Here is a 9,162-nt window from a genome sequence, read left to right as displayed (position 1 = left end):
TGTATATATCCCATAGTTTCTTTATCCATTCATCTGCTGAAGGGCATCTAGGTTGGCTCCACAGTCTAGTTATTGTGAATTGAACTGCTATGAACATTAATGTGGCTACATCACTGTAGTATGCTGATTTTAAGTCCTTTGGGTATAAACTGAGGAGTGGGATAGCTAGGTCAAATGGTGGGTTCATTCCAAGTTTTTTGAGGAATTTCCACACTGCTTTCCAGAGTGGCTGCACCAATTTGCAACTCCACCAGCAATGTATGAGCATGCCTTTTTCCCCTCATCCACTCCAACACTAATTATTTCTCGTGTTCTTGATAATAGCCATTCTAATTGGAGTTAGATGAAATCTTAGGGTGGTTTTAATTTGCATTTCTCTAATTACTAGGGATGATGAGCCCTTTTTCATATATTTGTTGATCACCTGTATATCTTCTTCTGTGAAGTGTCTGCCCAGGTCCTTAGCCCATGTATTGAGTTTTGGTGTAAAGTATATTAAGTTCTTTATAAACTTTGGAGATTAGTGCTGTGTCCGAGGTGTGTGTGGAAAAGATTTTCTCCCACTCTGTAAGCTCTTTTCACATTATTGATTGCATCCTTTGCAGAGAAAAAGCTTTTTAGTTTGAATCCATTCCATTTATTGATTCTTGCTTTGATTTCTTGTGCTCTGGGGGTCTTGTTAAGGAAGTCTGATCCTAAGCCAACATGATGAAGATTTGGGCCTACTTTTTCTTCTATTTGGTGCAGGGGATCTGGTCTAATTCCTAGATCCTTGATCCATTTTGAGTTGAGTTTTGTACAGGGTGAGAGATAGGAGTTTAATTTCATTTTACTGCATATAGATTTCCAGTTTCCCCAGCACCATTTGTTGAAGAGGCTATCTTTTCTCCATTGTAAGTTTTGGCACCTTTTTTGTGGGTTTGTCTCTGTGTCTTCTGTTCTATACCATTGGTCTGCCTGTCTATTTTGGTGCCAATACCATGCCATTTTTGTTACTATTGCTCTATAGTAGAGTTTAAGGTGTGGTATTGTGATACCTCCTGCATCACTCTTCCTGCCCAGGATTGCTTTGACTATTCTGGGTCTTTTGTTCTTCCAGATGAATTTCATGATTGTTTTCTCTATTTCTGTGACAGATGTCATTGGGATTTTAATTGTAATTGTGTTAAATCTGTATAGCACCTTTGAAAGTATGCCATTTTGATAATACTAATTCTGCCTATCCAAGAACATGGGAGATGTTTCCATCTTCTAAGGTCTTCCTCAATTTCTTTCTTTAATGTTCTGTAGTTTTCATTGTAGAGATCTTTTACCTCTTTAGTTAGATTTATTCCCAAGTATTTTATTCTTTTTTGAGGCTATTGTGAATGGAGTGATTTTTCTAATTTCTCTTTCAGATGTTTCATCGCTTATGAATAGAAATGCTTTAGATTTATACATTTATACATTTTATATCCTGCTACTTTGCTGAATTCATTTATAAGGTCTAGAAGTTTCTGGTGGAGTTTTTTGGATCCTCTAAATATAGAATTGTGTCATCAACAAATAGTGACAGCTTGAGTTCTTCTTTTCCTATGTGTATTACTTTAATTTCTTTGGTCTGTCTAATTGCTCTGGCTAGTATTTCAAGGACAATGTTGAATAGAAGTGGTGAAAGAGGGCATCACTGTCTTGTTCCAGTTTTTAAAGGGAATACTTTCAGTTTTTCTCCATTTAGAATGATGTTGACCATGGACTTAGCATAAATAACCTTTACAATGTTGAGGTACTTTCCTACTATTCCTATTTTTTCTAGTGCTTTGAACATGAAGGGGTGTTCTATTTTGTCAAATGCTTTCTCTGTGTCAATTGAAATAATCATATGATTCTTTATCTTAAGTCTATTAATGTGATGAATTAAATTTATTGATTTCTGGATGTTGAACCAACCTTGCATCTCTGGGAGGAACCCCACTTGATCATGGTGCACTATCTTCTTAATATGTTTTTGTATGCAATTTGCCAGAATTTTGTTAAGGATTTTTGTATCTATATTTATCAGAGATATTGGTATAAAAGTTTCTTTCCTTGATGTGTCTTTGTCTGGTTTGGGTATGAGGGTGATACTAGCTTCATACAATGAGTTTGGAAGGGTTCCCTCCTTTTCTATTTCCTGGAATACTTTGAGAAATATTGGAATGAGTTCTTCTTTGAAGATCTTGGAGAACTCGTCTGAGAATCCATCTGGTCCTGGGTTTTTCTTGGTTGGTAGGCTTTTGGTGGCTTCTTCTATTTCATTGCTTGAAATTGATCTGTGTAAATTATGTCTGTTCTCCTGGTTCAGTTTGGGAGGATCATATGTCTCTAGAAATTTTTCGATGTCTTCAATATTTTCTGTTTTGTTGGAGTATAGATTTTCTAATTGTTATGTATTTCAGTGGTGTCTGTCATGATATTTCCTTTTTCATCATGAATTCTAGTAATTTGAGTTTTCACTCTCCTCTTTGTTAGTGTGGCTGAGGGTTTGTCTATTTCGTTTACTTTTTCAAAGAACCAACTTTTTGTCAATTTTTTGAATTGTTTCTTTTGTTTCAATTTCACTGATTTCAGTTCTGATTTTAATTATTTCTTGTTTTCTACTACTTTTCATATTGTTCTGTTCTTTTTCTAGAGCTTCGAGATGTAATGTAAGGTCATTTAGTTGTTGACTTTTTATTCTTTTCTTGAATGCACTCCATGCAATGAATTTTCCTCTTAGGACTGCTTTCATAGTGTTCCAGAGATTTTGATATGTTGTATCATCATTCTTATTCTTTTTTCCTTTGCTGTGAAGAAGTTTTTGTTGGATACCTTCCCATTTGTTGATGCTTTTTGTTGTTGTTTTGACAAAAAATTTAATTTTCTTTTAAAATACATAACTATTTTGGTTTTCCCTTTTGCCCAATTTTTATAATTTGTTCTTGTCAAGGAATTTGTCATTTTGTAACTAATTCACAATATTTAGTGAATATAAATTATTACATCCCTTATGGAAACCTGAATGGAGGTATCTCAGAAAATTAAAAACAAAATTATGATAGTTTTAATCCCACTTCTGGGAATATATTGGATGGAAATTAAGTGGTATGTAAAAAAATTCCCCTTATTGATTGCAACATTATTCATAATGGTAAGATATGGCAGTGACCTGAGTGTCTATCAACTCTTTTCATAAGAAAATGTGATTTGTATGTGTGTATGTATTACATTTCTTATGTGTGTACGATATTTCTCATAATACATCTTCATATATATACACACGCACACGTACTTATACACACACATATATATGAAGTTGTGCCATTCGTGAAAAAATAGATCTTGGAAAACTTTATGCTAAATGAAATACGCTAGGCACAGTAAGACCAACACCACATGATCTTACCCCTATGTGAATCTAAGAAAGGTGAGCTCATGGAAACAGAGATTAGAATGGTGATTGTGGGGGTGCCCCAGAGAGGAGATGATAGGAAGGTGTAGGTCAAAGGGTGCCAATTTCAAGTGGAAGGAACACTGCTGGTTTGAAAGTTTACTTCTTGTACTTTGGAAATATTGTTGAAGAATTTGGTTCCTAAGCTGACATGATGGTGAGTTGGGCCTACATTTTCCTCTGGAAGAAGGTAAAGGGTTTCTGGTCCAATGCCTGGGTCTTTGATCCACTTTGAGTTGATTTCTGTGCAGGGTGAGAGATAGAGGCCCAAGTTCATTCTTCTCCATATGAATTTCCAGTTTTCCCAGCACCATTTTTTGTAAAGGCTATCTTTTCTTCAATGTATGTTTATGGTGCCTTTTTCTAGTATGAGATAACTGTATTTATGTGGATTTGTCTCTGTTCCATTGGTCTTTATGTCATTTTGGTGCCAGTACCTTGCTGTTTTTGTTACTACAGTTTTGTAGTATAATTTAAGGTCTGGTATCGTGATGCCTCCTGCTTTCTTTTCTCACTATGGATTACTTTGGTTATTCTGGGTCTCTTATTTTTCTTAATGAATTTCATGACTGCTTTTTCAATTTCTATCAAGAACATCATTGGAATTTTTTTCACCTTATAATGAACATTTATTTGACAAACTATCTTATAGACTCCAAAATCAAACAATTTGCTACTTCAACAATGGAAAGCATAATCCCAATCTGTCCTCATCAAAGCCTATTCCATAACTGAAGTACCCAAAACCTATGAACCATATTGCTAAAAGATAGGGGGGAAAGTATTGTTTACTAAACTTCCACAGGAAAACTGTATAAATCTGTCAATGCTGAAGCACATATCAGACCATACTCAAGAGTACTTCCCAATCTCAAATATTAACTGAAAATATAAACAATATGCATTTCTTTCTTAGGAAGGCACAGAAAATTATAATCTATCAAGTATGCAATGGTTAACATTATGTAAAATGATATAATGAAAATTATAGTAGATAATTTGAATTTCCAAACCAATGAGTAAATTATTAACTGTAAACAAGAACTTTTAAAAGTTATTCTTTAGCTTCAATTTAAAATGAACATTCAGGACTGGAATTTTCAGAATTTTCTGGTATCTTGAATATTCCTGTCTTCTCTTTAATTGGTCTTGAGGCCATCATTTGATCAATGAGATCACTTCCATCTAACAGCAACTCAAGATCTTTATCACTAATGACCTTTTCTCTTGATCCTTTGACTTCCCTTTCATAATCTCTAGATTTTAATAACTCCTTTAATTCCTTAGGATCTAAGAAATTCTGCGATGATTTAATCCAGATTGACTCCCTTTGCAATGATTTTTGGGAATGATCAACTTTTCCAGTTTTATCTTAGCAGCTGCTCTTTCCACAATTTTCTGATCAATAGTATTTGCTGTAACAAGGCAATATACAACAACTGACTTTGTCTGACCAATTCTATGACATCGATCCTGGGCCTGAAAGATCAGACTGGGAGTTCCAATCACTATCATAAATGATAACTGTCTGCTACAGTCAAATTAATGCCCAGGCCACCAGCTTGTGTACTTACTAAATAGATAGACACATCTGGATCTGTGTCTGCAAATTGTGCATATTTTCCTCTCTCAGAATAAGATGTGGACCCAACGATTCTACTAAAGTTGAAATTTCTAAGATGGTAGTAGTCCCTCAAAATGTCCAACATTCTTGTCATTTGTGAAAAAAGCAGCACCTTGTGACCTCACTTTTTTTTTTTTTTTTTTTAGTTCAGGTGGCATTCGATCCAAAATTAAGAATTTCCCAGAATTTGTTACCAATTCTTCATCAATCTTAAATTCTTATATCAGGATCTATAGGATAGACAATCAGATATGGGTGATTACAGCATTTATGAACCAGCATGATTATATTTGGCAGCTTCAGAATTCTATAGGGAAGTTCACTTCCATCACAATTCTTTCTCTGTTCACCTCTGGCTGTATTTGACTGATCAATTTTTCCAAATCATTAGGAAAATTATCTGTAAATTATTGATTTTCTAGTTCCCTAGAACTAGAAAGATTTAGCTCAACTGTTTCTTTCTCACTGGTTCCAAACTTATTTGCAAGTGTATGATTCACAATTGCTGTGTAAGAGACTTCTTGTTGCTTCAAAAGTGATGCATAAACAATTACTTCTCATTTAGGAGGAATTTCGAGAGCAACATCAGATTTTAGTCTTCTCAGTAAGAAAGGGGTGAGAATCTCGTGCAGCATATGCAACACGTTCTGTGTTCTTTCTTTGGCTATAATGTCTTCAGCAGTTTCAGAAAGACTAGTGATGTCAACCCAAGACTCAAAGCTTTTCAAGTCTTCAAACACATCTGGCAACAAAAAGATTAGCAATGATCAACTTTCTGATAAATTGTTTTTTAAGGGAGTACTAGTCAAAACAAGTTTGTTATCAGCATTGAACTGTTTGATTCCCTGATTAGATGGCATTTCACATTCTTAATCCTGTGTTCTTCATCTACAGTTAAGTATTTCCAATAACAATGCTGTAATGCATTTCGGTTTCTTGTGGCTATGTCAAATGATATAATTACCACAGGATGAATCTGCAGTGTCCCTTTCCTTCTGTGAATATTCCTTACCAATTTTTGACATTCTTCCTGGGCTCCATGATATAACATGGTCAGAATTTCTTTCTGGTGTAAACCTTTTGAATTCAGTCATCCAGTTAGGGAGTCTAGACAAAGGGCCACAGACAAGAAAAGGTCCAGGTACTCTTCCCTGAATCATCAATGCAATTGTAGCAATGCACTGAATGGTCTCTCCCAATCCCATTTCATCTGCTAAAATGCCATTAGTTCCATTTTCCCAAAGCACCCTAAGCCATTCCATGCCTTTCTACTTGGTACCATCACATCACTCCCCTGTGAAGTACTTTGGTTGTTGAAAGGGCACTGGCTGTCCATTACACTTCCAAACTGGGTCAAAAAAGAATTTAGTAATCTGCCTAATGGTTTGAGACAATCTATCTATAATTATACTATTTGAATATTTTTCTGAAGATCTTCTACACAGAGATTAGCAGAGGAGAAACTTTTTTTCCAATTTATTTTATTTTTTAAAAAATATTTTTCATTTGTTCTAATTTGTTGTACATGACCGTAGAATGCGTTTATACATTTTGATAGATCGTACATAAATGGAGTGCAATCTCTCATTTTTATGATTATACATTTTGTAGGATCACACCGATCATGCAGTTGATATGTACATGTGATAATAATGTTGGTTTCACTCTGCTATCATCCCTACCCCCATATCCTTTCCTCTTCCTTGACTCCCCTCTACCTAATATAAAGTAACTCTATTCTTCCCTATCTCCTCCTCCAATTATTGTGAATTAGCATCTGCATATTAGAGAAATCATTTGGCCTTTGGTTTTGGGGGTTTGGCTTATTTCACTTAGCATGATATCCTCTAACCATCCATTTATCAACAAATGCCATAATTTCATTCTTCTTTAAAGCTGAGTAATATTCCATCAGTTATATATACCACATTTTCTTTATCCATTCATCTGCTGAAGGGCATCTAGATTGGTTCCATATTTTAGTTATACTGAACTGAACTGCTATAAACATTGATGTGGTTGCTTCACTGTAGTATGTTGATTTTAAGTCCTTTGGGTATAAACTGAGGAGTGGGGTAACTGGGTTAAATGGTGGTTTCATTCCAAATTTTCTGAAGAATCTCCATACTGCTTTCCATAATGGTTGCACCATTTTACATTCCCACCAGCAATGTATGGGTGTACCTTTTTCCACATCCTCGCCAACATTTATTGTTGCTTGTATTCTTGATACTTGCCATTCTGATTGGAGTGAGGTAAAATCTTAGTTTTTATTTGCATTTCTCTAATTGCTAGAGATGTTGAACATTTTTTTCATGTTTGAAGATCGATTGCAGAGGAGGAACTCTGATATTCATTTTCCTATTTACTTTTTTTAGCCACAGACAGAATTTCCTCTTTTGACATGACTTTGGAAATTATATGAATCATCTTCTCTTCCTCTTTTCTTTTTCATGACTGGGTTCTCTCCACTTGCACCACTGAATTTTTGCCATTTGTAACTTTTAAAGATTCCTATTTTTTTCTCCAATTTCTCTTTCTTCTTCTGTTCCTCTAACTGCTGCTCCTCCATTTAAGTCAACAAGAATTTGGAGTAGATATTACTTTTTTCAAGCAAATGTTGAAGTACACAGTACTGAATTTCTGTGGACTTTGTCCCAAGACATGTGAGCCTTCTCCAGCATCTTCCCCTTCCTCTCAAGTCTGGCAGCCTGGAGCTGCTCTTCCTCCTCTAGCATGGCTCGGGTAATCACGGCAGTCTTCTCTTGGTCCACCATTCCTGGAACTAGGAACCCCCAGCAGCTCTCCTGCTGTTCCACTGGCTTGACTGGACGCTTTCGGGAAACCCAGGCTCACCTCTCTGCTGCAGCAATGCCAAACATTGATTCCTTACAACAGCTGGCAACCCAGCCTTCCGTCATTGGAATTTTAATGGGAATTGCATTGAATCTGTATAGTGCTTTTGGTAATATGACCATTTTGACAATATTAACTTTGCCTACCCCAAAACATGGGAGATCTTTCCATCTTCTAAGGTCTTCACTTTCTTCTTTAGTGTTCTGTAGTTTTCATTGCAGAGGTTTTTCACGGCTTTTGTTAGATTGATTCCCAAGTTTTTGGAGTTTTTTTTGTTGTTCTTTTTTTTTCCCCCTGAGGCTATTGTGAATGAGATAGTTTTCCTAATTTCTCTTTCAGTGGGTTCTTCATTGTGATGTTCCCTATACATTATTGGTGTTTGGAAACACAATTGATTTATCAGTGTTGATTTTATATCCTGCTGAATTTGGTTATGAGTACTACAAGTTTTCTGGTGGAATTTTTAGGTATTCTAAATACAGGATCATGTCATTGCAAATAGAGATAGTTTGAGCTCTTCTTCTCCTTTTCATATCCCTCTCTTTCTTTTGCCTAATTGCTCTGGCTAGAGTTTCAAGGACAGTGTTGAATAGATGTGGTGAAAGATAGCATCTTTATCTGTTCCAGTTTTTAGAGGGAATGCTTTCAATTTTTCTCCATTTAGAATGATGTTGGCCTTGGATTTAGCATATATAGCTTTTACAATGTTGAGGTATGATCCTACTATCCCTAGGTTTTCTAGTGTTTTTGAACATAAATGGATGCTGTGTTTTGTCAAATACTCGTTCTGCATCTATTGAGATAATCATGTGATTCTTATCTTTAAGTCTATTGATATAGTGAATTACACTTATTGATTTCCTTATGTTGAACCAACCTTGTATCCCTGAGATGAACCCTACTTGATCATGGTGCACTATCTTTTAATATGTTTTTGTATGCAATGTGCCAGTATTTTATTAAGAATTATTGCATCTATGTTCATCAGGTATATTGGTCTCAAGTTTTCTTTCCTTGGTGTGTTTTTGTCTGGTTTTGGTATCAGGATGATACTAGCTTCATCGAATGAGTTTGGAAGGGTTCCCTCCTTTCCTATTTCATGGATTAATTTGAAGAGGATTGGTGTTTATTCTTCTTTGAAGGCCTGGTAGAACTTGGTTATGAATCCCTCTAGTCCTAGGCTTTTCTTTGTTGGTAGGCTTTTCATGGTCTTCGATTTCTTTGCTTGAAAATG

General features: G+C 35.4%; 1 pseudogene; it reads right to left on the bottom strand.

Annotated features, from left to right (window-relative positions):
• Positions 1-4,520: 4,520 nt before the first annotated feature.
• On the bottom strand, positions 4,521-7,849 carry LOC124983728 (lymphoid-specific helicase-like; annotated as a pseudogene).
• Positions 7,850-9,162: the final 1,313 nt, after the last annotated feature.

This window comes from Sciurus carolinensis, chromosome 4, assembly GCF_902686445.1.
Source record: "Sciurus carolinensis chromosome 4, mSciCar1.2, whole genome shotgun sequence".
Classification (NCBI taxonomy): domain Eukaryota; kingdom Metazoa; phylum Chordata; class Mammalia; order Rodentia; family Sciuridae; genus Sciurus; species Sciurus carolinensis.
Note: the sequence above shows the minus strand (reverse complement) of the source record. Positions and strands in the feature narration are given on the sequence as shown.